Raw genomic sequence first — 25,411 nt, forward strand, 5'->3', positions numbered from 1 at the left:
GTATCATTATATCATGATTACATTTATTTTTATTTGAAGATCTCACAATTAATTTCATTCATAAAACCGTTTTAAAAACCCATTTTAATCTGAAGCATATTTTATACATGAAGCTGTAGCCCTGTTTGAATTTAAAATAAAATTATTCCGCGTCTTCTACAAGGGAAATAAGCAATGTGAAATACAATATCCATTGTCAATGTCCAATAATCGATTCATCAACAACTGTTGACGACCTGTCTGATCAGACTGTTGCAGAAGGGCACTTCTTTATCTATATTACTATGAATAACCATCGCAAAAAGAATGCATGGTCTTTGTCCCCGTCACATCCCAATTTGGCACGTTGAATGTGTCCCCTTTGACATACTTTGTCGAACTCAGTAGTGAGGTGATAATTGCAATTTTAATGGGGCTGCGACAGAGGTGTTAACCCTGAGAGACAAATTACAATTCAGTTGAGCATATTCCACAATTTTGACGTTATCCATTTGCCTATACATATCCAAATCTGGCATCGAGCCACGGAAGGGAAATGACTGCAGCACCAAGTAAAAGCGCACAAACGTTTTTTATTTCCTGTACCCATGAAATTGAAAGCTGTGCAAATGGAATTCCAAATGATGATGATGCGCGGATTATTTATTAAATCTATCATCTCGCAATTAAAGCGGTGGCGATTTATTGGTCTACTGGCGCTCCGTCTCACAAACCGTACTCGGTCTCGACGATGATATAGTGGACTGTTCTGGCGATACTGCTGCTGCACATACGACCGATTAACAGTTTGCAATTGAGCCGACGTACATGGTTTTCAAGACCATTTCGGGGTTATTGTCGGACACTATTGGTTTGCTGACTGATCAGGAGGAAGATGCGCGTGGAGACTCTGCATTGTCCATCGACAATGAAGTTCGTACTGATTTATTGCTGTACCCTTGGACGGAATCGGCTTATTTAAGATTTCAATCAGGGCCATCCGATCGATTATTATTGTATTGGATACACTGCAAGATGAGTCACATTGTGTTATCGAGTTACCGTGGGCGGTGTTTCAAGACTGGTGTCCTGAGCGTGATATAAATGATAGATATTTGTCTATGCGGACAATCAGAGCTTGCATTCATTATTAAAATTAACAATATGATACGTGAATGGTATATCATCACGCTATTAGTTACCGATATGTTAATATATCAATAGATTGATAAATCAGGGGTAACCTTTTTTCGTACGTCAAGTATATGAAATGATGTAGGGGGTCGAGTTTCGTATTTCAATCCTCGGCGAACTGAGGGATGTTTCGACACGAAATATTGTCACATTGTTTCTTTTTGGAAATGCAACAAGTTAGGACGGATATACTAATGTTGATCGTCCGTTTTTTTTGTACACAGAGTGATATGCCAGTTATGAAAAGTGATATCATGAGAATCTGGTTTAGACATAAACTGAATTGAACGGTATTGGAGAGTTATGCTGCATACAGCGATTCTGTAGTTGCTCATGTGCAACAGATACACTATGCCCAGGGTGTCCAGAAAGTTTCCAACCAGAAAACGACCGGACCAAGAATCGATTTCGCACTCTCCGGTTTCTCAGTCCTACGCCTTTGCTCGCAATGCTACTGGAGACCCCGGATTTTATATATACAGGAAACATGAAAAAATTCTACATTCAGGACATGCACTTTGACACAGGGAGCGGCAATATTAGCTCAGCAGAACATTTCTTCAAAATATCTGTCAATAGCAGAACGAGCGCAGCTGTTTCCCAGATAAATTTCAGCAAGGAGGCCACCCTCATTCATTTTGTATTCACGAATGACCAGAAGTTCTTAGCTTTTTTGACGAAGTTTTGCATACGTCTGGTGTAACATTTGAAAAGGTAACGATTGTAGATACCATAATTATTGCTTTCTAGAACGAACGATTGTTTGGTGAAATCATTCATGGATTGGCTATATGTCTGAATCAAATTGGCTCTTGAGCGTTCCAAATAGCAAAGCCGTGCGTTTCCCCATGCAGGGTTAGGAGCAGGTCAGTGAAAAATATCAGAGTGCTTCATAGAAACGAGATTCACCCTGTTGATATCAAACGCCACAGAAGACGATCCTGCTTGTGAACTGAACATCATGTAGAACTTTCATAGATTGGTGATCAGCATACAGTTCTTACACAGGATCAGCAGCTTCGAATACTGTACAGCTTGGAAGTGCAACTTCATTCATTGAGTGGAGCAGTTGAGACATTGAAGCCGTCTAACAGAGTGTAACATTGTATCGGCATCTGGGATAGCAAAAAGTCAATCGGTAAAGGCTCGTTATTGGTCACATTCTAAACCATTCTAGCTTGGTTATAGTCAAGACACCATACAGGAGTGCCAAGTCGTTACTCAACAATCTAGCCGCTTGCAATTAGATACCTAACCCAGCGGTTCTCAACCTTTTTCTTTAGAGGTACCCCTACAAGCTTTTGCATTAATTGAGGTACCCCCTATGTTTTTTTGCTGTAACTGAAAATAATCGTAGCTCTTTAGATATATGAAAAATAGACCTGAAAACTAACGGAATATATGGCTCTCCATTAACTTTTTTGAAATTTTCATTTTCTTTGAAATTTCCCAATTCAAATTAGGTTCATTCATCCAGCTTCCTACAAAACTTTTAGAATTATATTTTGGCTGTTACGCCCTTTTCAAATGTTGGTCTAGTATTGAAGGCTTCCGAGCGTATTGAAAGAAGGATCCCGAGCCTTTTGAAAGTATTATTCCGCGCCTCTTCCGAGACAACCTTCCGAGTCTCTTAAAGCAATGCTTCCGAGTCTCTGGAAGGCTGTTTTCAAGCCACTTAAAAGGAGGCTTCCGAGCATCTTGAAACGACGCCACTGCACTGCTTGGCAGTATGCTTTCAAGCCTCTTGGAAAAAGAATTCCGAGCCCCTTGAAGAGAGGGATCCGAGTCTCATGAAAGAAGGCTTCTAAACACCTTCAAGGGAATCTTCTGAGCGTCTTGAAATTAGGCTTCCGAGCCTCTTGAAAGACCTTACGAGCCTTTTTATGGAAGCCTCCGAGCCACTTGAAAGAAGGCTTCTGAGAGCCTCTTGAAAATATGCATCCAAGCGTCTTTAAAAAGAATTCTGAGCATCTTCATAGGAGGTTTTCGAGCTCTTGAAAGGAGGATTCCAAGCCTCTTGAAAAGATTCTTCCGAGCCTATTGCATGGCGGCTTTTGAGCCCTCTGAAAGGAGGCTTCGGAGTATCTTGAATAAACACTTTTGAGCCTTCCGAGCCTCTTAAATGGCGGCTATTAGCCACTTTGAAGGAAGCATTGGAGTATTTTGAATGGACGCTTACAAGTCTCTTGAAGGAACGAATCCGAGCCTCCTAAAAGCAGGCTTTTGAAAGCAGGCTTCCGAACCACTCGAAAGAAGGCTTCCGAGCTTCTTGAAAGGAACCTTCCGAGCCTTTTTAAAAGAGTTCCGAGCCTTTTAAAAAAAGGCTTCCTAGCCTTTTGAAAGTAGGTTTTTGAGCCTCTTGGAAGGAGGCTTTCGAGCTTTTCAAAAGAGCCCGAGTAGTATACTTGTCATACACGAATTTATGTAACTCATATACGACCAAATCGAGTCACATAAATGTTGCTGCAACCAAAGCAGTAAGATTTGTGCAGCTAGGTAGTCTTCCGAGCCTTTAAAGAAGGCTTCCGCCATTTAAAAGGCTTCGGAGTATCTTAAATGGACACTTCCAATCCCTAAAGAATTCCGAGCCTCTTAGAAGGAACCTTTCTAGACTTTTTAAAAAGCGCCTTCCGAACCTTTTGGATAAAAGGATGCTTCCAAACCACTTTAAAAGAGGTTCCTGAGTATCTTGAAAGGACGCTTCTGAGGCTTCGGTTACGGTTCTAAGCCTCTTGAAAGAAAAACTCAGAGCATTGCTAAGGGAGAGCTTCCGAGCCTTTTGAAAAGAGCTTTCCGAGGCTTTTAAAAGAAGGCGAAAAGGAAATAAGAAAGTTTAAAGAAGAAAGCTTAAAAGAAGACTCCCAGGCCCCTATAAAGGAGGCTTCCGAGTCTTTTAAAAGGAGGCTTTCGAACCTGTTGAAAAATGCTTTCCGAGCCTCTTGAAAAGATTCTTCCTAGGTTTTTAAAAGAAGCAGAAAAAAACAAGAAAGTTTAGAAAAAAAAGCTTAAAAGAAGGATTCCGGACCTCTTGAAAGCAAGTTTCCGAGCTTCTTTGAATGAGGCTTCCGGGCCTCTTGAAAAAAGGCTTCTGAATCTTTTGAAAGGAGTCCTCCGAGCTAGTTGGAAGGAAGCTTCTGAGAAACGTATAAGGACGCTTCCAATTTTCTTGCAACGAAGCAGCTGAGCTTTTGATCAGGTAAATTGCATAGATGATTTTAAAAATTTGTTCATTCGTGGTTTAGCCCTTTTGATATTTGGTCCCACAGTCCTTCATCCATTGTACTGGTTGTGGAGGGCAGGATTCAATAGGCCATGACTTACTGATCGACATGCATATTATGTACAAGACATAGACAAGCTCGGTGGTCTAGTAGCTGCCGCTTCTGTCTTATAAGCAGGAGGTCGTGGGTTCAATTCCAGGCTCTTTCCTTTCCTACTTTGTATTTCTATTTTAGTTCTCTCTGTGTTTCACGTTCTACCAAAACGATTCCTACTGTTATAACCTTCCACACAATCCCAAAACCTCCCGTGGCACCTATGAGAGGTCGTAGAGTTCTCTGCATCTTTCCTAAGTATGTGCCCAACTAATCATCCTTCCCCTTCCTCAGCATTCGCAAGGACGTGGCCAGGACAGATCTCGACTATTCGAGAGTGCATTGCTTCCATCTAAGGGATAGTGATTAGTCCCAAATCATTATCTGTGGTAACGGATGAAAGTGATGCTACTGTCTTGTACTTGTACCACCTACGAATTTGTGCGAATTGCTCAATGATAATGCTAATGCTAATGCATATTATGTACAAGACAAAGTTTTTAAAGCGTTCTATAAATAAGTGAGTGATCGTACGTGTTTTGAAGAGCAGAACGATCTCGAGATCCGCGTTATTTAGTTCTGTTTTATGTGGTCAAAGCACAAACACGTTATTCCTTGCATACCGTTTATCGAAGTTGAAGGCCCATATTCTGTGCAACGATTCGACGATAGCTCCAAAGCTGGGGCTGTTGAATGCATTCTAGACGAGACCAGTGCGCAGTATCGACTATCGATCTTCTCTTCGCTTCTATTTAGACGCCTTCTCTGCCCTCTAGGGCACTATCCAAATTGCGTTCACAGATAATGCTCCTTTGCTGAATCCGAACTGTATTGACGGTCCAGGAACTTACTTACTTGATACTTGATACATACTAGCCCATCAACTCTTCGATGAACCTACGCCAAATGGAGTATCCTTCTCCCCTGGACTCGATCCTGGGCCAATCGCTTCCTGAACTTTGAGCGCCCTCAGGTCCTCTTCAACTGCAAAAAGACATTGTGCGCGGCATTCCACGAAGCCTGCGGCCTCTTCCTGGTTCTCTAAATATTATCTTCGCTGGTGTTCTTCCGGCATACGAACTACGTGTCCAGTCCACCATTGTCTGCCGTGTTGTATAAGCTTAACAATATCCATCCCTTTATAAACCTGGTACAACTCGTGGTTCATGCGACGTCGCCAGATACCGTTCTCCTGTTTACCGCCGAGTATTGTCCGCAGCCCCTTACGCTCAAACGCTCCAAAAGCTCTCCGGTCAGCATCCTATAACGTCCCTGTTTCATGGCCGTATAAAGCCACCGGAAGAATCAGAGTAGTATACAGCGCGAGTTTTGTCTTCGTTTGCAGACTACGGGACTTAAGCTGGTTACGAAGTCCGTAATAAGCCCTATTTGCAGCTGAAATACGCCTTTCACTTCGCAGGTAACATCATTATCGCACGTCACTAATGTTCCAAGATACACAAATTCTTCCACTACTTCAAGTTTTTCATGTACTTCGTTTTGCTGATATTGATCGTGAGTCCATTCCTCGCTGCCTCCCTCTTTAAAGGCACAAAAGCCTCTTCCACGGCACGGCGATCAATCCCGATAATATTGATATCGTCCGCATCCCGGAGCATATGCGATCTTGTGATAATGGTACCGCTTCTTTGCACACCAGCTCTCTTATTCGCTCCTTCGAGCGCTATATTGAACAGTAGATTCGAGAGTGCATCACCCTGCTTTAATCCATCTAAGGTAACAAATGACGACGATATTTTATCCGCAACCCTTAAACTTGATTTCGATCCGTCCAACGTTATACGAATCAGCCGTATCAGTTTCGCCGGAAAACCATGTTCAAGCTAATTTGCCATAATTCATTCCGAAGAAAACGGCCCAGACACACATCCGTGCGTATCGGTACACTTGGAGATCACCACTGCAGACAGAATCACAAATAGATCAAGTTCTGATTGATGAACGGCACTTCTTCGACATTATCGACGTCAACAATGTACGGTAACGACGGACGTTTCGGTCTAGCTAGACTATAGAGCGACTGAAGCAACCTGATGTCGCCACTGCATACGCGCAGCATCTCGAGGCAGCGTTGCCGGAAAAGGTGAGCTCGATGGGTCCCCTTGATGACTACTGGAGTACAGTTCAAGCAACCATTAACGAAGCAACGGAGAGCAACGTCGAGGTGTGGTTCGACGAAGAGTTCAGACAGATTTTCGAGGAGAAAGACGCAGCGCGAGCGCAGGGACCCTAATCGACGTGGGACGTGGAAACTATAGACGGAAACGGAGACAGCAGACCAACCTCTTTCAGGAGAAAACCGCCGCATGGAAGAAGCGAAGTGTGAGGACATGGCTATGCCGCTTTCAAGAAACACGCAAATTCTATCTAAAGCTCAACGCATCCCGCAAAGGCTTCGTGCCGCGAGCCGAGATGTGCAGGTATAAGGATGGAAGCATCTTAACTGACGAACGTGTGGTGATCGGAAGGCGGGAGCATCATTTTTAACCTTTACTGTACCGACCTATTTTTTTCAGTAACTTTTTTTCCTTCAATCTACTCTAACTTTGTCAAATATCCACCGATTTTCATGTTTCTGGTATTGTTGGATCTAGAAATTCATATAGTTTTCGTTCCCGGAATCTGGAGACGGTCCGTAACATGGTTCCGGAGATTTTCCGGATTACGTTGGGGTAATAGATTATTTTGGCATGGAAAAAAATCCTTTTCTTTGCAATTTAACGATTGTTAAATATAAATTCATCGACAGATATTATAATACGTAAAGCAGAATGACCTCATAAATTCCCTATGATTATTAGGCCTCCTTGGAAGTACCTGGTGCCTGGTACCCTGGGGGAAGTGGCCATATACAAACCCAATCGAAACAAGGCCTTGTGACGTTTCAAACTTCAAACTTTTGTGCATTTCAGTGCATGCCAGTGCATTCCTGATCATTTCAGGCATTATATTTCTAACTCTGCCCAAGCAGCACGCGCAACATCTTTCAAATAGGTGTTTGTTCCTAATAAATTGCATGGAAGACACTGGCAATACATCAAGTCACATTAAAGTCACGTCCCAGTTTCAGAAAATCACAATGTTTCATTTCCGTTTAGGTGGCGTCGCAATATTCTACCCATCTGACTTCTTGGGTGGTTTTAAATTCGATGTGTTTCATATCAGAAACAAAACAGATAAGTTGCAGAATTAATAACCCTTCGGTTCATTGCTGTTACGACAATGTTTCTGATATGTTGCAAAACACTTTTAGCTCAGCTGAGCAGTATTTTATTTTTGACAGTCCCCTGCATGTTCCGTATAAGGTACAATGAAGTTACAAATGACTTTGTTGTTTATGTAGTGCACTTGTAGCAGAATCTGGCCATGTCCCCGGATCAGGTGCCCTGGGGGATGTGGCCGCTTATCGATCTGAATCAAACAACGTCATGTGACGTATCAAACTTCATGATTTTACAAAACCAGTTCACTGCTGTCAATTTCGTATAATTTCTGTCTGTGTCCATTAGGCCATGCCCAGGATCAGGTGCCCTCGGGGAAGTGGCCACTTATCGATCCGAATCAAACAACGTCATGCGACGTATCAAACTTCATGATTTTACAATAACAGTTCCTTGTTGTTCATTTCGTATATTTTCTGTCTGTGTTCATCTGGCCATGTCCTCGGACCAGGTGCCATGGGGGAAGTGGCCACTTATCGATACGAATCAAACAACGTCATGCGACTTATCAAACAACATGATTTTACAATACCAGTTCATTTCTGGCAATTTCGTATATTTTCTGTCTGTGTCCATCTGGCCATGCCCCGGACCAGGCGCCATCGTGAAAATGGCAACTTATCGATCCGAATCAAACAACGTCATGCGACGTATCAAACTTCATGATTTAACAATTCCAGTTCACTGCTGTCAATTTCGTATAGTTTCTGTCTGTGTCCATTAGGCCATGCCCCGGACCAGGTGCCCTGGGGAAGTGACCACTTATCGATACGAATCAAACAACGTCATGCGACGTATCAAACTTCATGATTTTACAATAACAGTTCCTTGTTGTTCATTTCGTATATTTTCTGTCTGTTTCCATCTGGCCATGTCCTCGGACCAGGTGCCATGGGGGAAGTGACCACTTATCGATCCGAATCAAACAACTTCATGCGACGTTTTAAACTTCAGGATTTTACAATACCAGTTCACTGCTGGCAATTTCGTATATTTTCTGTCTGTGTCCATCTGGCCATGCCCCGGACCAGGCGCCATCGTGAAAGTGGGCACTTATCGATCCGAATCAAACAACGTCATGCGACGTATCAAACTTCATGATTTAACAATTCCAGTTCACTGTTGTCAATTTCGTATAGTTTCTGTCTGTGTCCATTAGGCCATGCCACGGATCAGGTGCCCTGGGGGAAGTGGCCACTTATCGATCCGCATCAAACAACGTCATGCGACGTATCAAACTTCATGATTTTGCAATAACAGTTCCTTGCTGGCGATTTCGTATATTTTCTGTCTGTGTTCATCTGGCCATGTTCTCGGACCAGGTGCCATGGGGGAAGTGGCCACTTATCGATACGAATCAAACAACGTCATGCGACTTATCAAACTACATGATTTTACAATACCAGTTCATTTCTGGCAATTTCGTATATTTTCTGTCTGTGTCCATCTGGCCATGGCCCGGACCAGGCGCCATCGTGAAAGTGGCCACTTATCGATCCGAATCAAACAACGTCATGCGACGTATCAAACTTCATGATTTAACAATTCCAGTTCACTGCTGTCAATTTCGTATAGTTTCTGTCTGTGTCCATTAGGCCATGCCACGGACCAGGTGCCCTGGGGGAAGTGGCCACTTATCGATCCGCATCAAACAACGTCATGCGACGTATCCAACTTCATGATTTTACAATAACAGTTCCTTGCTGGCGATTTCGTATATTTTCTGTTTGATGCCCTGATGCTCTGGACAAAATTTTAGCCAAATCGGACAACGTTTGGACGGTGCTAAACTCGTTGGAAGTTTATATGAAGAAATGTATGCAGAAACATCCAAAAATAGTAAATTGCAGCTGGACTATACAACTTAGGATGAAGAACAATGATACTCATTCAGATCTTGGAGAATTTAATACAGAATGTTATGCAGAAAACCGCGAGAAGATTAGAATTTGCCCGGATAAGTTATTAGCATTTCTTTGAAGTGGGGTTTGAGCAAATTTCGTTTCTTTTACCTTTGAAAAGAAATAAATTCACCCCTACAACACTCCAGTAAAATGCTAATAACTTTGCGTAATGAACTCTAATCTTCTCGCGGTTTTTAGCATAACATTCTGTATTTAATTCTACAAGAACTGAATGAGTATCATGGTTCTTGATCGTAAATTGTGCCTTTCAACTGCAAATCACTGTTTTTGGATGTTTCTGCATACACTTCTTCATATAAACTTCCAACAAGTTTAGCACCGCCCAAACGTTGACCGATTTGGCTGAAATTTTGTCCAGAGCATCAGGGCATCAAATAGAACCGAATAAGAGGGCGGCCCATCAAAAAATTTGAAAAACTGTTTTTTGAGCCACCCTAGTGTTCATCTGGCCATGTCCTCGGACCAGGTGCCATGGGGGAAGTAGCCACTTATTAATACGAATCGAACAACCTCATGCGACATATCAAACTCCATGATTTTACAATACCAGTTCATTGCTGGAAATTCCACGTATTTTCTGGCTATGTCCATCTGACCATGTCCCCGGATCAGGTACCCTAGGGGAAGTGGCCACTTATTGATCTGAATCAAACAACATCATGCGATGTTTTAAACTTCAGGATTTTTAATTTTAAAGTTTCTTTAAGATTTTTTAAGATTTAAGATTTAAAGATTCTTAATTAGTTTACATGGTTACCATCGAGCAAGTAATGCAGTGCGCGTTTTAGTCGTCGCGAAAATAATAAAATATCTATTTGGTTTTTGGTTGCTCATGCGCATGTATTGCGCTTTGAAGTAGCCATTGAGCAAGTAAGTACAGTGCATGGTGGTGCGTGTTTTGGCCAGAGGTCTGTGAAGTGGCCATGTTTCTGATGCCAGCATTAAAATCATCTATAAATTTGATACGAAGGCGTAATCAGAGTCGTCGAAACCTACCATTGAAAATATGTTTTAAATATCATGATATTTCGGCGAAGTAGAGCGCGTGGTGCCGATCAAAATATGGAAATTTATTAAGGCATCAAAATTCTTGTTGAAATACACCTCGCATTCATACTTTCGCACAAATTCTCGAAAAATGATGAAGAATAATTATGTCTATTTGGAAAAAATCAATTCGGAATAGTGGTTTGTTTAAAAGTGGTTTATCAGTGGGAAACCAAATTTCAACCTAACAATTGAGTTTCCCCAAAGATGTTGGCTATTGTCAAACGTAGTGGGTAGGATTGGGGGTGCCAGATATATCTGGTTTTAGCCTTCGCGAAAATGATAAAGTATCTATTTTGTGTTCGGTAGCTTATGAGCATGTATTGCTATTAATTAGTTTGCAGTAGTCATCGAGCAAGCAAGTTCGTATTTTGTGTGACCGGTAAGTAAATCGGCAGATCCGAGAATTTATTTTTGTGTTGATTTCACGATTGATCGTATTTCAATTAGCAAGCAAAACGGTCGCGTGATCCGAGATATTTTGTTTTGCTCTGTACGGTTCGGAGAGTAAAGCAATTATTACGCGTTTTTATTTGCATTTCATATAATCCCCTCCTTCAGATCACATCACTCACCAAAGTATATCCAGATTAAATACCCTATGCAACTAACTGAATACCACATCCCGAGACAATCGTGGAGATGCAGAGGTGTTCTTGGTCTCTAGTAGCAACGAGAGTCGAACTAACAATCTTTCCTCTTCTATATGACCGTAAGGATGTGGTCTTTATTGACTTAAAATACGTGAGCTTCTGAAACGTGTACATTGAGAATGGATAGCATATCCCATGCTTCATTCACATGGTTCTCTGTGCAATTTCACAAGTTCCAGTCAATCACGGAGTAGCAACTACGAATTGTACGGTCATAATGCTCATGCTCACTACTTATTTGAATGTTAAAATACGTTTCCAAATATTAAATAAATTTCCTCAAAGGATACAGCTGTTGAAAGATAATAACATCCAAATCATCGAATAAGCTTAGCGCTTTGCAAAATTTGTAATGAATGTCTACGTTCAGTCAACGACAGAGTTCTGCAAACAAAATAAATCCACAACACTACAGTTCCGTTCAATATTTTTGGCCAGCAGCGTAAATTGAATTTCTAGTCAATGGCATCCAACTCCCGCAACGTTACGTATAGTAGCCGGACGCGTACCAAATCTCTCGAATAACTATTCTATTTTTAGATATTTATAATTTGGCTCCATAATGTATGAGATTGATCGAAGATCATCCATTCGTTTTGCGATTATTATCATTAGCGAGCAATTTAATACAATTTTCTTCAGGTTGTGGCTATCTTTTGTAAGCGGTTCGGCCACTATTGAGGATGGGCGATGACGGCGATTCATTTTCTATCACCCCCTCACAAACAGTCGGGAGTCCGGATGGATTTGCAAATAATATGTAACGATTCGCAAACTCCCTGTATGCTGCTGTGTATGCTCGCTTGAGTGGCTGATGATGATTCGCGCACTGTGGCGCACTATATAGTTGCATGTGACCATCATCCCAAACAAATGTGGGCCCACTTACACAGATGCCAATCTAGACTACATTTGTAGTATGCTGGATGGGTGAAAGTGTTTCAAGCTTCCGGTGATCATAGTGCTATAGGTGGTAATAGTGAAGAGAAGAAGAAACAGATTACATGGAAACTGGATGTTTTAATTAATTTCAAATCAATTTCCATTTGATTGGACGGCATTATTTAGCTATGTTTATGACCTTATGACTAGTAACTTTATCCTGATTTTATTTATTGTTTTATTTATGTATAACCCAAGAATTACACTCAAATATTCTTTTTATCAAAAAAAAAAAAAACCATCAATCGATATCGATACTCAAAATCAGCGTAAACAGCATTGAAACCCATTTCAGTACTTAGCAGATTTATATACTGCCCCTATTCGCATAAGCGTCCCATGTCAGTTTCCTTCAACTTGAGTAATATGCCGTTAAATCTGTCAATGACGAAGACTTTAGTTACAAACTCGTTTTACTTTAAGAAATACAAAACATTCTAATAAATTGATAAAACCTGCAACCTTTCTGAAAATCTGTATACATTGCTATGGAACATTAAATGAATCATAATTATATTTATTTTTTATGCAAAAGTGTATCAAAATCTGGAATGTGACTGTTATGCGAATAAATAGCAAGATGGGACAACACAAGTGGGATTTGATTTTCAAATTTTTAGAACAAAGCCTAATCTTTTATCAGTTTTTCTTAAGGATGAGGTCATTTTAGGCTTATTTCTGGCAGAAAATCAAAATCGTCAAAAATCTACATGGTAAGAGTCCCGCGATTCGCGGTTGTATAGGATTTAAGTGTCATCTATATCCATCGTTTCAAATATCGAATCCTAACATTATAATCCACAATCATCTAAGATTCGTAATTTTCTCTTTATTTTCAGGTAATTTTGCATTAAGAAATCACGAGACTAGAGAAAACCGAAAGCTAATGCTTTGATGGCGGTACTCATATAAGAGTTTAAGGTAAAATGCGTGCAAACTATAAATTTTTAATAATAATGCTCAAGACTTCATAACAAACAAACATGTTTATGCGAATTGGGTGAACTGGATAAAACCCTTCGAAAAAAATTTGGAAGACTTTCAGGGATTGAATCCAAAAGAGAAAGAGAAAGTCTCACACCGTAGCATATCGCGAGAGACTTTTTTCGCAATCTGTCATAATAAAGAACTGATTCGGGAGGCTACACCTCATGATGAATGTCTTTTAAGCAGCTCCAAACGCGGGGGCACTGGTTCTGATGATGCATTTCGGTCACCATCTCAAAATGAGCGAGATCAAAGCGAGAATCATCACTTCTCTGTAGGGGCTGCCTATCCGATTCTGTTTTTTCGTTCTTGTATACAAGTATGATAAATTAGTTATCATGGTTTGTTATGATTTGTTATGATTTATCGTTGTTCGTTATCTATTGAGAGCGATTTCTGCAAACCTTGAAGACTTTACTTAACATTTAAAATCAACGAAATCTATATTACTGATAATGGGTACTTACATTAAATTATTGTATTTAACATAACCTTGTAGTCAAGTCGAACATCTTGATGAGGATTCAACAGGCTAAATGCAGTTGAAAAAACTGCTGCTGTATCCTCAATAACAATTCAGTCATCTGCATGCTACCTCATTCGGGTGATAGTAATCTTGATCTTGCGCGCAGCTCAAGTCTTGGCCATTCGATCTGCACTCACGCGAGGACGTCGTTTAACCTCACGGTTTGTCTACTGTGTTTATTCGCGCATCCAGAATGACGAAGGCGGAAACTATAGAGCCAAGTTGCCTACCCAGACGACGACGTTCTCTTATTACTTCTTAATAGCATCTTACTTAATTTAGTTGCCAAGCATTGCAGTATAGAGCTGCAGTCAGCTGCCGGCCGTTCGGTCAATGATCCTTAATTAGACATAATTAAATCCGCTTGGTATCGTGGTGCGAATATGCTCGTATACAACTTGGAGACCTTCTGTTTTAAATCTAGTGTTCCATAGGGTGTTCTGCTTATATTTTATTTTGATATATTTTTCCGTCTTAAAACTTTCGTTGATCTATGCAGGTAGGGAATATAACAGTTGTTTTATCATACATTTTAGTCATCATTCGAGTAACGCTAGTATGTATCAGTTAATTCTGGAAATTTCCAACACATCAAGACTTCAGTTTAAAATGGCATCAATTTGAAAATCATTAGTTTTATTATGCCATTGAGTCAACAAACCATTTAACTGTGGAAACATTCAAACTTAATCGTGTTAGACTCCAATAACGTCTTGCAGAACACATCTTCTGCAACTTTTATAATAAACACCATTAGGTATCGCGCCACCATCAGAAACTCTTGCACAACAGATGCAAACAATTTATTCTAATAAAAAGCTAGAATTAGTTGTATTGCACTGGATGGCTGGCGGCAGACTGCCGACAAGTATAACAACATAATAACATACGTCCGTATACACTAAATAGATGGAAGAACGCAGGCAGCTGCGGTGGCAATGTTATGGCGGAATTGGTACAGAGCGCATAACTTTCTCCTGCTTCTATTCAACCGAGTTCGCACATCAAACGATGATGTCAAAGCAACTATTCAAGAGAGTTCGCGTTGGTCAGGGCGTCAAGTGTCGCCATCAGTATGAGAAAACAACGGCACCTAAATGAGTTTTAAAATTTTATTTTTATGTTTCCATTTAGTCTCTAGTTGCGGGTTGTCGCAATTATTGGATTCTCCCGGCAAATAGCTTGATGGCATAGTTTGAAGGAACTGGGACTCAGCTGGCTGATAGAATTGAGGCCCGAGGGGACACATTCCCGCTAGATTTCAACTTAGCTCACTCTCGGTTGGCATTATTGTGGTTTTAATAGATGTGACCGCATGAATACATGTCAGTTTGTGGTTTTACGTGATCAAATCGTTTGTAGATGCTGAACGGTATGACGTATCGTGAGCGTGACGTATAGTTTTCTGTAGTTTCGGGTTTTTGAGATAACGAACGATTATTTTAGTCGACATTTATTCTTCCAAATGTGCACCAAATAAATTCTACATTGCTGTTTGTTACCACACAGGAAGAAGAATCATATGGGCAGCACTTTTTCTTCTCATCCTCAACGTCGGTCGAATTACTTGGTTTTCATTTCGAGTCACTTGGTTGGAATGCAGCCTAATAATACACACTGAAGACAGGAATTGGGGTGCAACCCCTTTGCTTAAGTTTGATTCTTGTAAACCCTTGAAAAGCTACCGACATTTAACGCCGGAAGGTGTATTCCAAACGCTTACCGTTTTGCTGACTCCAAAGTTACAACGAACCACACCGGGGCTGCCTGCCACATTGCAGCGTAGTGAACATCGGCAGTCCGTAAACCTCTGCGAGGAAACTTTCTCACCTCGTACCCATCGCCTGGTCGTTGCCTGCCTGTCTTTTTGTCTGCTGCTAATGCAATGCTACAGCTTGAACAGGTAAGCATCGAACTCGGTTGGTTAGAGGGTGCAAGGTGTATTTCATTTGATCCGCTGAGGCACAGGCATAGTGAAGGGATTCCAATCATATGTCGCAAATAATTATGTTGAAATGGACAGTAGACAAAGTAAAAAACATTACAAAATTATTCAATTATAATCTACAAAGTCATTCGATTTTTTGTCTTCTCCCCGAATCACGGCAATAGGTGCAATATATACGCGTTGTACGGTCACTGTGCGATTCACGTACTTTTTTCTGCTTTGGTTGTCTTTGCCTATTTAGAGTAGGTAGTTTCGATGAACTTTTGCAGTGGAAACGGATCGGATCAGATTATGAGATCAGCCCCAGCTGATGAACGGACAACCGAAAGGCTTGGCTAATGATGTACGGGTTATGCTGATGTGCCGTTTTTTGTGATATTTTTTATGCTGGTGTAATACGTTGATTGTGTGGATATCTTATTTCCTCATGCCCATCCAAGCTGGAGATAGGTGGATTGGTATGAGTAGCATTGGCTGTGACTATGTTACAAATCAATGATTGCAGGAAAATTAGTAAGACCCTGTGAATAACTTTTCATACTGTAGTACTTCGTCGCTATTCCAAGATGTCAATAATCTATAATTATAATACGATTATTCGTATAATACATTCAAACTCTTTTTTACACGGTGTTGAACTTAATAATTAATTTAGAAATACCTTATCAAAGCTGAAAAAACATCCTTTTAAACTCTAAATCAATATGGTTTGAACGACTATTAACATCAAAACTATTAATGAATGACGGTTTTGTAAATAGTCGTATCATATCCTTTCAATGTTAAAGTAACTGAATTACAACAGAACATCATATCACATACTTTCCAAACAATGATTTTTGCCTTTCTCGTACACTAAGTGTACGTAAAGGCTATAATATTGCTCCAAAAACGAAATTTTGATAGGAGGCCCGGAGGGCCGATTTTTATATACCGATCTTTTTAAATCACATTTACTGATTGGCAACCATGGTACGAAAAGCAAAAAATTTCCCATACCGGGAATCGAACCCGGGCCTTCTGGGTGAAAGCCAGATATCCTAGCCACTAGACCATATGGGAATACGTGTGGTGAAGTAGCAAAGCACACACTCAAACTTCACCATTCAACATAATTCGCATCAATCATTCACCCAGTCTAACCTACCGAAGAGCAGAAGAGCGGAAAATGAACACCAAAGAGCGCAGGCGTTTCTCTTCGGTTGAAAATAGGATTTCATTACACGCTAAGGGTAGTTCACACAGAGTGGCTTCACATCAATATTGAAACTTCCATTTAAAAGGGTAATGCAACAAACATATTTTGTTGGCGAAAAGACTGAAGTCTATTATTGTCTATTTTAGTATGATCAATCAGAAACATAATTATAATAATGTTTATTTAATTCGTATAATAAAAATGATTTAGGCAATAATGCTTTCATTGGCTCAACGTTTTGGTGGAAATTATTAATCATGGATAATAATATTGATCTAAAGTTGTTTTCTAAAATTACTGTTAAAGTTTTCGGAGGAATTCAGATAAATATTTGAAGAATTTCACTAGAATAATTTTACAGAGAGTTTCAGAAATTCAAAAAGTGTCCTTAAAAAATCCGTGAAACAAACTATGCCACGGCCGACAATTTTAGAATGGGCACACTCTTCTAAACCGTGGACGCTTGAGACTCCTTTATATGCTTATTTAAGAGACAAATGTAAATCCTATGAATCGAATGGGATCCCGGAAATCCACACAAATACGATTCAAGACATCGGCTTGTGAAAGGCGAAAATATAATCACAGATTAACGATGAAATGGGAAATAAAAAAATCTTGAACAAATCCATGAATATGAAAAAAAAACTACATGAAGATTTCGGAAACATTGCAGAGTAGAATATGAAATAGATATAAAAAAATGGAATGTTCGTAATGCTCTGACGTCTAGATATTATAAAGGGAATACATGATTTCATATTGTATATTATCACGAGAATAGTGGAAATAATGAAGAAATTATAATTTTGTAATTTTGAAACAATTTGAATAGAGGTACTGATACACCTTATATTATCAAATTGAATTTCGTTTGCCTGAACGGTGCTGAAGACGCAAATCCCTGAATTTAACACAAAATTGACAAAGCTATCAAACACTCAACACATTTAATTTTGAACGTTACGATTTTCTAGTTGTTATACTCTCAAGGTTAAAATATTTCACTATTCCATTTACATCCGCTATTAGAGGTGTGCGCCGGTCCGAAAATCGTCGGCGGCGGTGGCGTTTTCGGCGTCACGCCGATAGCCATTCTAGCGACGTAGATCGGTGTGGCGTTTTGCATTCGATTTTTTTTTATTTTTTCGAGATATTTTCAAGATATCTACGGGAGAATCTTTTGAATATCGTCGTAACAATCTAAGGGGCTGTTCACAAATTACGTAACGCTATAGGGGGAGGGTGGAGTCAGGTCAAGCGTTACGGTTCATACAAAAAAATTAAAGCTTCCATACAAAAGTAGTTACGAGCGGAGCGTGGAGGTTCGAAATCGTCCCCGGCCCAGATAACGTTTTTCCAAAATAGTCAAATGGAATCTATTTTCTAATTTTCCACGGGGACTAGTTTAAAGTTTCCACAAAGAAATTTTGTAGAATTTTCAAGGGAGGGTCTTCGGAATTCCCAAAAAAATATTAGCAAAAAATTCTACGGAACAATCATGAAAAATTATTCAGAATTGTCACGGGAAATTGTTCCAAATATCTTGGTAAAGCTCTTCGAAAATTCTGTTGAATATTTTCACAGAAAATTCTTTGAAATATCCGCGGGAAACTCTTAGGACATTTCATGAGAAACTCCCTGAAAATTTTACGGGACATTTTCCGGAATTTCCACGGAAAACTGTTCAAAAAGTGGATTTAATATTTTTTTTTAAAAGGAATTTTAAAGGAAAATTCTTTGGAAGTCCTGCGGGATTCGTTTTATATTTTTTTGGGAAATTAAGGGAGTTTCTTAAGATTTCTTCGGTAATACTTTTGTATTGTCATAAGAATTTCACAGGGAGCAGTTCTCTTATATAATAGCAGCCAGCTCATCTACATTGTTCAAGCTTGTTCTTTCCAACAAAATCTCATGACTTGAACCAAAATTATAGAAAACTGTAGAAATTCATCCAAACAATAAATATTATACAAATAGGAGAAATGAAAAAAGTGAAAAATCAAATGAATCCCACACTAAACAATCAAATCGATACTTGTCGTAATCTCAAATCATCATTCTTATCATTGTGGGTTATTTAGCTGGGCGCCAGTGTAACAAGCCCCATGCTACAATTATTTTATAACAACATAAAGATTAACTATCAACATGTAACAAATAATAAATTAAAATAATGCACGTTCCCTCCAGGTGCCCTGAGAGAGACGGCTTGGTGGTGCCCATTACGGGAAATACCGAGGTTTCATATGAGATTTTGGTCTATCAAAAAAAGAAATGCCTATAAGAATATGAAAATTTTTGAGCACATTGCTTGGGAAATTTCATTTTTTTTTCTTAGTTTTATGTTCCGAAGCTTCCCTTTTGAAGCTATTTTAGCGCTATTTAGTCACCAGTCCCATATTGTCTAGTGGTTAGGATATCCGGCTCTCACCCGGAAGGCCCGGGTTCGATTCCCGGTATGGGAAACTTTTTACAGAAACTTCTAGATTGTGATTTCATCGCTCATAATATGATACAATTCTTAAAAATAACTTCAATAGCTTTTTATATTTTTTAAATTATGCGTATAGTATAATTGATGCGGCAAAAAATTAGAACATTAAAATGATTTGGTTCCGTTTTAATCTGAATGAATTCAATCTATGGTTGTTTGTTTAATTAATATTTAATTTAATATCGAATGTTTATTTGTTTACATTTTAAGCTTCAGTTTGTTATAGTCATTGAATTTTTATTACTTTTTGCAATCACAACTGAAAGGTTGTCTTCAGTGTGTCATACCATACGCGTATTCGTCATTATAGTAATGATAACTAAAATTGGATGCCATAGTTAACTTACTAACCTACTTGTTTAGACTTGTATAAAATAATCAAACAAGTTTAAATGCATTATATCATTGATTGAAATTGTTCAAAAGCATTAAGTGGTCAATGAATAACTCATGAACTTAGCGCACTACCGTTAAAACCGCAATTCGAGCACAGTTTTTCTTGATGTTTATTTCATGTTTCAGATAAGGTTTATTTGTGAGTGGCAGATTACCTACTATTAGATTGGTTCACTTTCATCACTTTTTAAATGTCCCGGGTAAATCTAGGTTACATAATATAACAGAACAAATAAAATTTTATGGTTTTTAAATTAATTGCAAGACCAACAACGATGAAACTCTGACATTGATGTTTTCCATCCATCGGATCTCTTTCTTTCGTCCCGTTTTTATGCAGCTAGCAAGCCTTATTGTTATACAAACTATAAGAATAGTTATCTCAATTATTAAATTGTATTTGGGGAACGGTTTGGCACTTCATCCCATAGCTCCTATATTAATCCCATCAAAAACAAAGCAATGAAAAGGTATTTGGGTTGTTTTCTATTTTTGTTATTTTTTTTTCAGATGTGAGCACGCATGTTAGCAAAAAGAAGCGACTAGATTGGTGCTGTGTTTCTTTGTTTTGCGATGAGATGAATATATGTCCAGTGAGATGGAAAACGGAACAGCTCCCCTATACATATTAAAATTGTATTGCTAGTTTAATAAAAGTGTTTTCCATCAACAAAAAAAGTTTCCCATACCGGGAATCGAACCCGGGCCTTCCGGGTGAGAGCCGGATATCCTAACCACTAGACAATATGGGACTGTATGATGATGTCTTGAAAATCACCTCTAATAAATTAGTTGCCTTCCCCACGCTGCGTCGAGTCATGCTATGTGCGAAGCGAATAGGTGTGGAATTGGTCCTCCAAACCGTAACTGTGCACCGAATGAACGCTCTCCCATGCAAGTACGTAGCCGGCGAGGTACACGCTCATATCAAGGCACACAGCGATGTGGTTTCTCTGGTGCTGTTTCCGATGCATGACCCGCACGCTTGAAACATCACGATTGTGTGGTACATCACATAAAACAGTTCCCAAACACGAAAATTTAAAATTTGAGTTTTACATTTTGTGCGAGGGTTCAACTGGTGGTTTGAATTTTTTAGAATTTATAAAATAGCAAAAAAAATGTTAAAAGTAAAATAATAATTTGAAGACGACGCACCTGAATCAAACCGGTCCTTTATAGATGACTAACAAAATTAGAATAGTTTGAGAAACAGTTAGGATTAGAATATCAAATCAATATAAATTTTCGATCACACCCAAGTTTATCGCTTTCAAACATTCGCTTAGCTTTAGATATCTGATGTCATCCATCGTAACCCTTCGGAAAATATAAATAAATCTTGGCGATTCGCTCACCGACAGTGCGCATCGAGATTTTATAATCGCTCGTTGGAGAGTAGACATAGCGTAGCCGTTCGCATCACAATCACACCTATGCCATGCTTGTCGTCTCGTTTTGAAGTAGGTAAACAAACCGTCCCTATCAAACACGGCGTAGTTCCGCACGTCGTAACCTAAGTCAATTCGTACACAGTGGGAGAAAATAGAAGAAAAAAGTATTTATACGAATTTAGTTTTAACACTCTAGTCCGAATATGTACCCTACCATATGGGTCGAACGGATATCTTAATGTACTGAAAAGAAGGCATTTAATTTGTTTAAACATCATAAATTTGTAATGTCAATACCATTTTCAAAATCTGTGTTTTTCCACAACTGAGTGTGCTAATGAAAATGATCATTCAATGGTACCTTTTTCGCATCAATCAACTGCATATGATTCCTATATTTATATGTATAACATAAATAATAACAAAATCTATATCAGATTTCAAGGACCATAGTGCCGTATCGTAATGAACCTGATTGCGGAACAATCTTGTATGATCAAACTGAAAGGTAGTGACCCGTCCGTTTCAGCATCTTTTTCCTTGATATCAAAACATAATCAAAGCGCTATTATTTTTCATCCCTGGTGCATTGACATACATTGCAACTTGGCCGCTTTTCTCTCTTCGAGTAAAATTGCATCTCTGTCCCATGTTAGCAGAGTTTTCTATTCACATGGGACAGGTATACAATCATAGGAAGTATATGTAAACCGAACAGCATTTGTGGTGCCTGCACCAATTGAAGAGAGAAGCATTGAAATGGAAAAATCACAACCAGGCAAGGTCGGTCGTCCGGTAGGGTAGTCAATGTTTCATAATCGGAACGGTTTACAGTCAGTCCGAGAGCGCGGAAAATAAACTAAAACGTTTACGAAAACAGGAAAAACTCGTCTCAGAAAGCATCAACAACAACGGCAGTCGGTTCCTAGATGCATTACCCACTTACTTAGGAAGGTGCACCATAAGGCTAAAGCAGTAACTACAGTGACGACAGTGCAGGTCCACTGGGTGATGCCTCTCGGGTGGAACTAGATGTATTATCGCACATAAGTAGCATGAGTCTGAGTAATGCTAGTGCATGATCCTCCGGCACGTAGCTACAAGCGTGCTTACACAGCTATTTTACCAATGTGCCACAGAGTCTCGCCAAGATATGGGCAATGATAAGATGAAGTCTGTACGGCGGATGCTATCAGGTGAGACAAGAGTCATTTTCTGTGGATAAGTAATAGGGCCACCCTCGGAGCTAGCGGCCAACTGGAAGTTATACGACGATAAATGTGCTCCTGACATGATGAGCATTGTATGAAGTAAATAAGAATATGTATGCAGATTTTACTGCGGGGCATATTTTACTTCAACAACCACGTTACAGCGACACATCATCGATCCAACGATGATTTGAGCATGATTGTTTACTTCTGACTAAAGGGAGATTAGAATCTCTTGAACAGGTTTGTCATTCATAAAGTTCGGGAAATCACTGGAGGTTTGAATTCAGTCGAATTTTGTCAGGTTTTAACAAGCATAATTTTGTAGAAAACTGTAATTAACATGTTCTGAATTCTTAGTATTATATAAAGGTAGTTCATATGACATCTGTCTATCTTATTAGAATTTTATACAAAACCTGTATAAGAACAAATCCTGTTTGTATAAGATTGTAGCAATTTTTTATTCGCCAAGAATTATTTATTTATTTATTTATTCAGACTAAGGCCGAAGTGGCATGTGCGGTATATAAAAGTCTTCTCCATGCGGCTCGGTCCACGGCTACACGTCGCCAACAACGCAATCTAAGGAGGGTCCGCAAGTCATCTTCCAAGAATATGTACTGAGTTTTAAAAGTTCTTATTCAGAATTGTTCGGAGCTCTGTCAATCCGCATCAAGCACCAATGATAAATTGCCATAATTTACGTACAAAATAACATGCTTTGGTTCTAATTATTGACAACCCAGTGTAACAATGTGTGTAACTGTGTAATGTGCAATTGTGTATGTACTATTGAAACGATTTTTTTTGTTTGCTCGGTAAGTTGCGCGATGTAATGTCTTAAAATCACTCTGTGAGACTAACGTTGTTGGCATTTATCTTAATCTTATTTATCTGCTCATTATTAGCTTAGCTTAGCCTGACGGTTCATATCAATGGTTGCTACTCCATGATTGATCAGAGCTGGTGCAAATTGCGCTTCGATCCAAGTGAACAGTGGCTGGAATTTACTGCTCGTGAGAATGAGTGAGAATTACATTCCCTGGTAGTAGGTGACAAACTGGTTAACCAAGTTGTGCTTTAAAACTGTTGGTGCACAATCTTGGCTACTTCGTTATGGCGACCGAGATAGGCTAAAACAGCTAAAGGCTGAACACCCGGGCACGATATGCTTGATCGTTTCTCCTACTGAATTTCACTTCCTGCAGCGGTCCTCCGCGTTTTCGTGCAATATATAGTGCCGAAAGTTCTTCGTCGCAATTACCCAATTCTGGCTGGCTACCATGAATCCTTCTGTTTCTGAGAGGATTTCACCCCGCACCAACCACGTATTCGATGCCACTTTATCGATATATTCTAACTCCAGTTGATGGGGTGCGTCCCATCGTCCCATGCATCGTCTCCTGCGCCAGATGCGGAGCACTGAATCCGTGGTCAGTTTCACACAGAGCGCGATAGATTTCGTGCCGTTTCTGGCTTTCCACGAAGTATCTTCGCAACTGCTGGATCTGAGAAACACATAGTGTCTGTATATCGGTGACGCCTCTTCCTCCTACTGTACGTGGCAGGGTGACTCTCTTAATGAACGATTTTGGATGGCGCATGCGATGCTTAGTGATAGCCACTCGTGCTGCTCGTTCTAACGCCTCCAAGTCAGTCTTGGGCTACTTCACCACGCCGAACTGTATGTCAACGAGGACACGGCAAACGCGTTTATCGCCTTCACTTTGTTGCCGGCCGACAAGAAGCTTATTAAAATACCGTTGACTCGATGCAAGAACTTTTCCTGGAGCTCCTTTTTGATAATCGTGTGTCGAGTTCCCTTCGGTTGTAAGAAACCTAGGAACTTGTACGTTTCGCCTTCATGTTCCGAATCTCTTCCTGTTCGTTGACGCGGAAACTGTCGGCATCCACCAGGTGAACCCGACATTTATCGATACCAAACTCTATCTGGATGCCGTTGCTGAATACCGTTACAAGCCGCAGAAATTGGTGCAGCTTCTCCACAGATTCCACAAATAGCTTCAAATTGTCCATAAAGAAGGTGTTGGTAATGTTTGTACTCCTTTCCCCACTCTTTAAATTATAGGCATAGTTTTGTTGGTTGAGTGCTCTGCTAAGAGGGTTCATGGCAAGGCAAAACCATAAAGGAGGCTAAAGGTATCGCCTTGGAATATGCCTCTCCTGATGCTGAGAGTCCTGGACCGTAACACCTTTTCTCCGTCGGTAATGTGTAGGGATGTGTTCCTCATCTTCATAGCGTGCTGCATTAGCCTGACAACGTTACCGTCTATCTTATACAACTTCAGTACCTTAAGGAGGTACGAGTGAGGTACTAAGTCGTATGCCTTTTTATAGTCGATATACGCCATGCTCAGGTTTCTTTGCTTGTGGGTGGCCTGCCCAACAACGATTGATCCTTGCAGCCTCGTTTGTTGCGTCGACAACCTTTTTGTTCCTCGGTTATCAGGTTGTTGACGTCGCAATGGTTCTGCATACTCCTCGCTATTACCGATGATAGCGCTTTGTACAGATTCGAAAGGCACGTTATTGTTCTTTACTTGGCTGGGCGCAAAGTGCTCCGATCCTTAGGGAGAAGATAAGTGACACCCCTAGTGATGAATTCCTGTACCTGCCCGGGGTTATCTAGTCACGTTGATAGAGGTCATGTCTCCAATTCCACCGCAATATCGCTCTTCTTCTGCCATACACATCCTATCGCCATTGTGTATGACGGGGTTCTCCCAGATTGGACCAAACTGTGTGACTTCAATCTCCGGAAGGCCTTCGCCAAAGTCAGCTTTGTCGTTTCGGATGTTGTAGAACTCCCTTTCGTTGATATTGAACCTTCGATTTAGCCCCTTCCTCTTCGAACATTCCAGACGTCGTATCTACGCGGGTTTTTGTACTTTAGGGCGTGCGCGTCCAACACTCTCACCTTGTGGTCGCGTTCGC

At 40.0% G+C, this 25,411-nt stretch overlaps 1 protein-coding gene and 3 non-coding genes across 8 annotated transcripts in view; 2 read left to right on the top strand and 2 right to left on the bottom strand.

The window, feature by feature from the left end:
- LOC134218529 (coronin-1C-like) overlaps positions 1-25,411 on the top strand; it is a 197,675-nt gene that overhangs the window by 53,440 nt on the left and 118,824 nt on the right. The gene's annotated exons all lie outside the window — the stretch shown is intronic.
- Trnae-uuc (transfer RNA glutamic acid (anticodon UUC)) lies at positions 16,748-16,819 on the bottom strand. Its single transcript has one exon. It is a non-coding gene; the product is annotated as a tRNA-Glu (tRNA).
- Positions 19,352-19,423, top strand: Trnae-cuc (transfer RNA glutamic acid (anticodon CUC)). Its single transcript has one exon. It is a non-coding gene; the product is annotated as a tRNA-Glu (tRNA).
- Positions 20,529-20,600, bottom strand: Trnae-cuc (transfer RNA glutamic acid (anticodon CUC)). Its single transcript has one exon. It is a non-coding gene; the product is annotated as a tRNA-Glu (tRNA).

The sequence above is a fragment of the Armigeres subalbatus genome, chromosome 2 (assembly GCF_024139115.2).
Source record: "Armigeres subalbatus isolate Guangzhou_Male chromosome 2, GZ_Asu_2, whole genome shotgun sequence".
NCBI classification, from domain to species: domain Eukaryota; kingdom Metazoa; phylum Arthropoda; class Insecta; order Diptera; family Culicidae; genus Armigeres; species Armigeres subalbatus.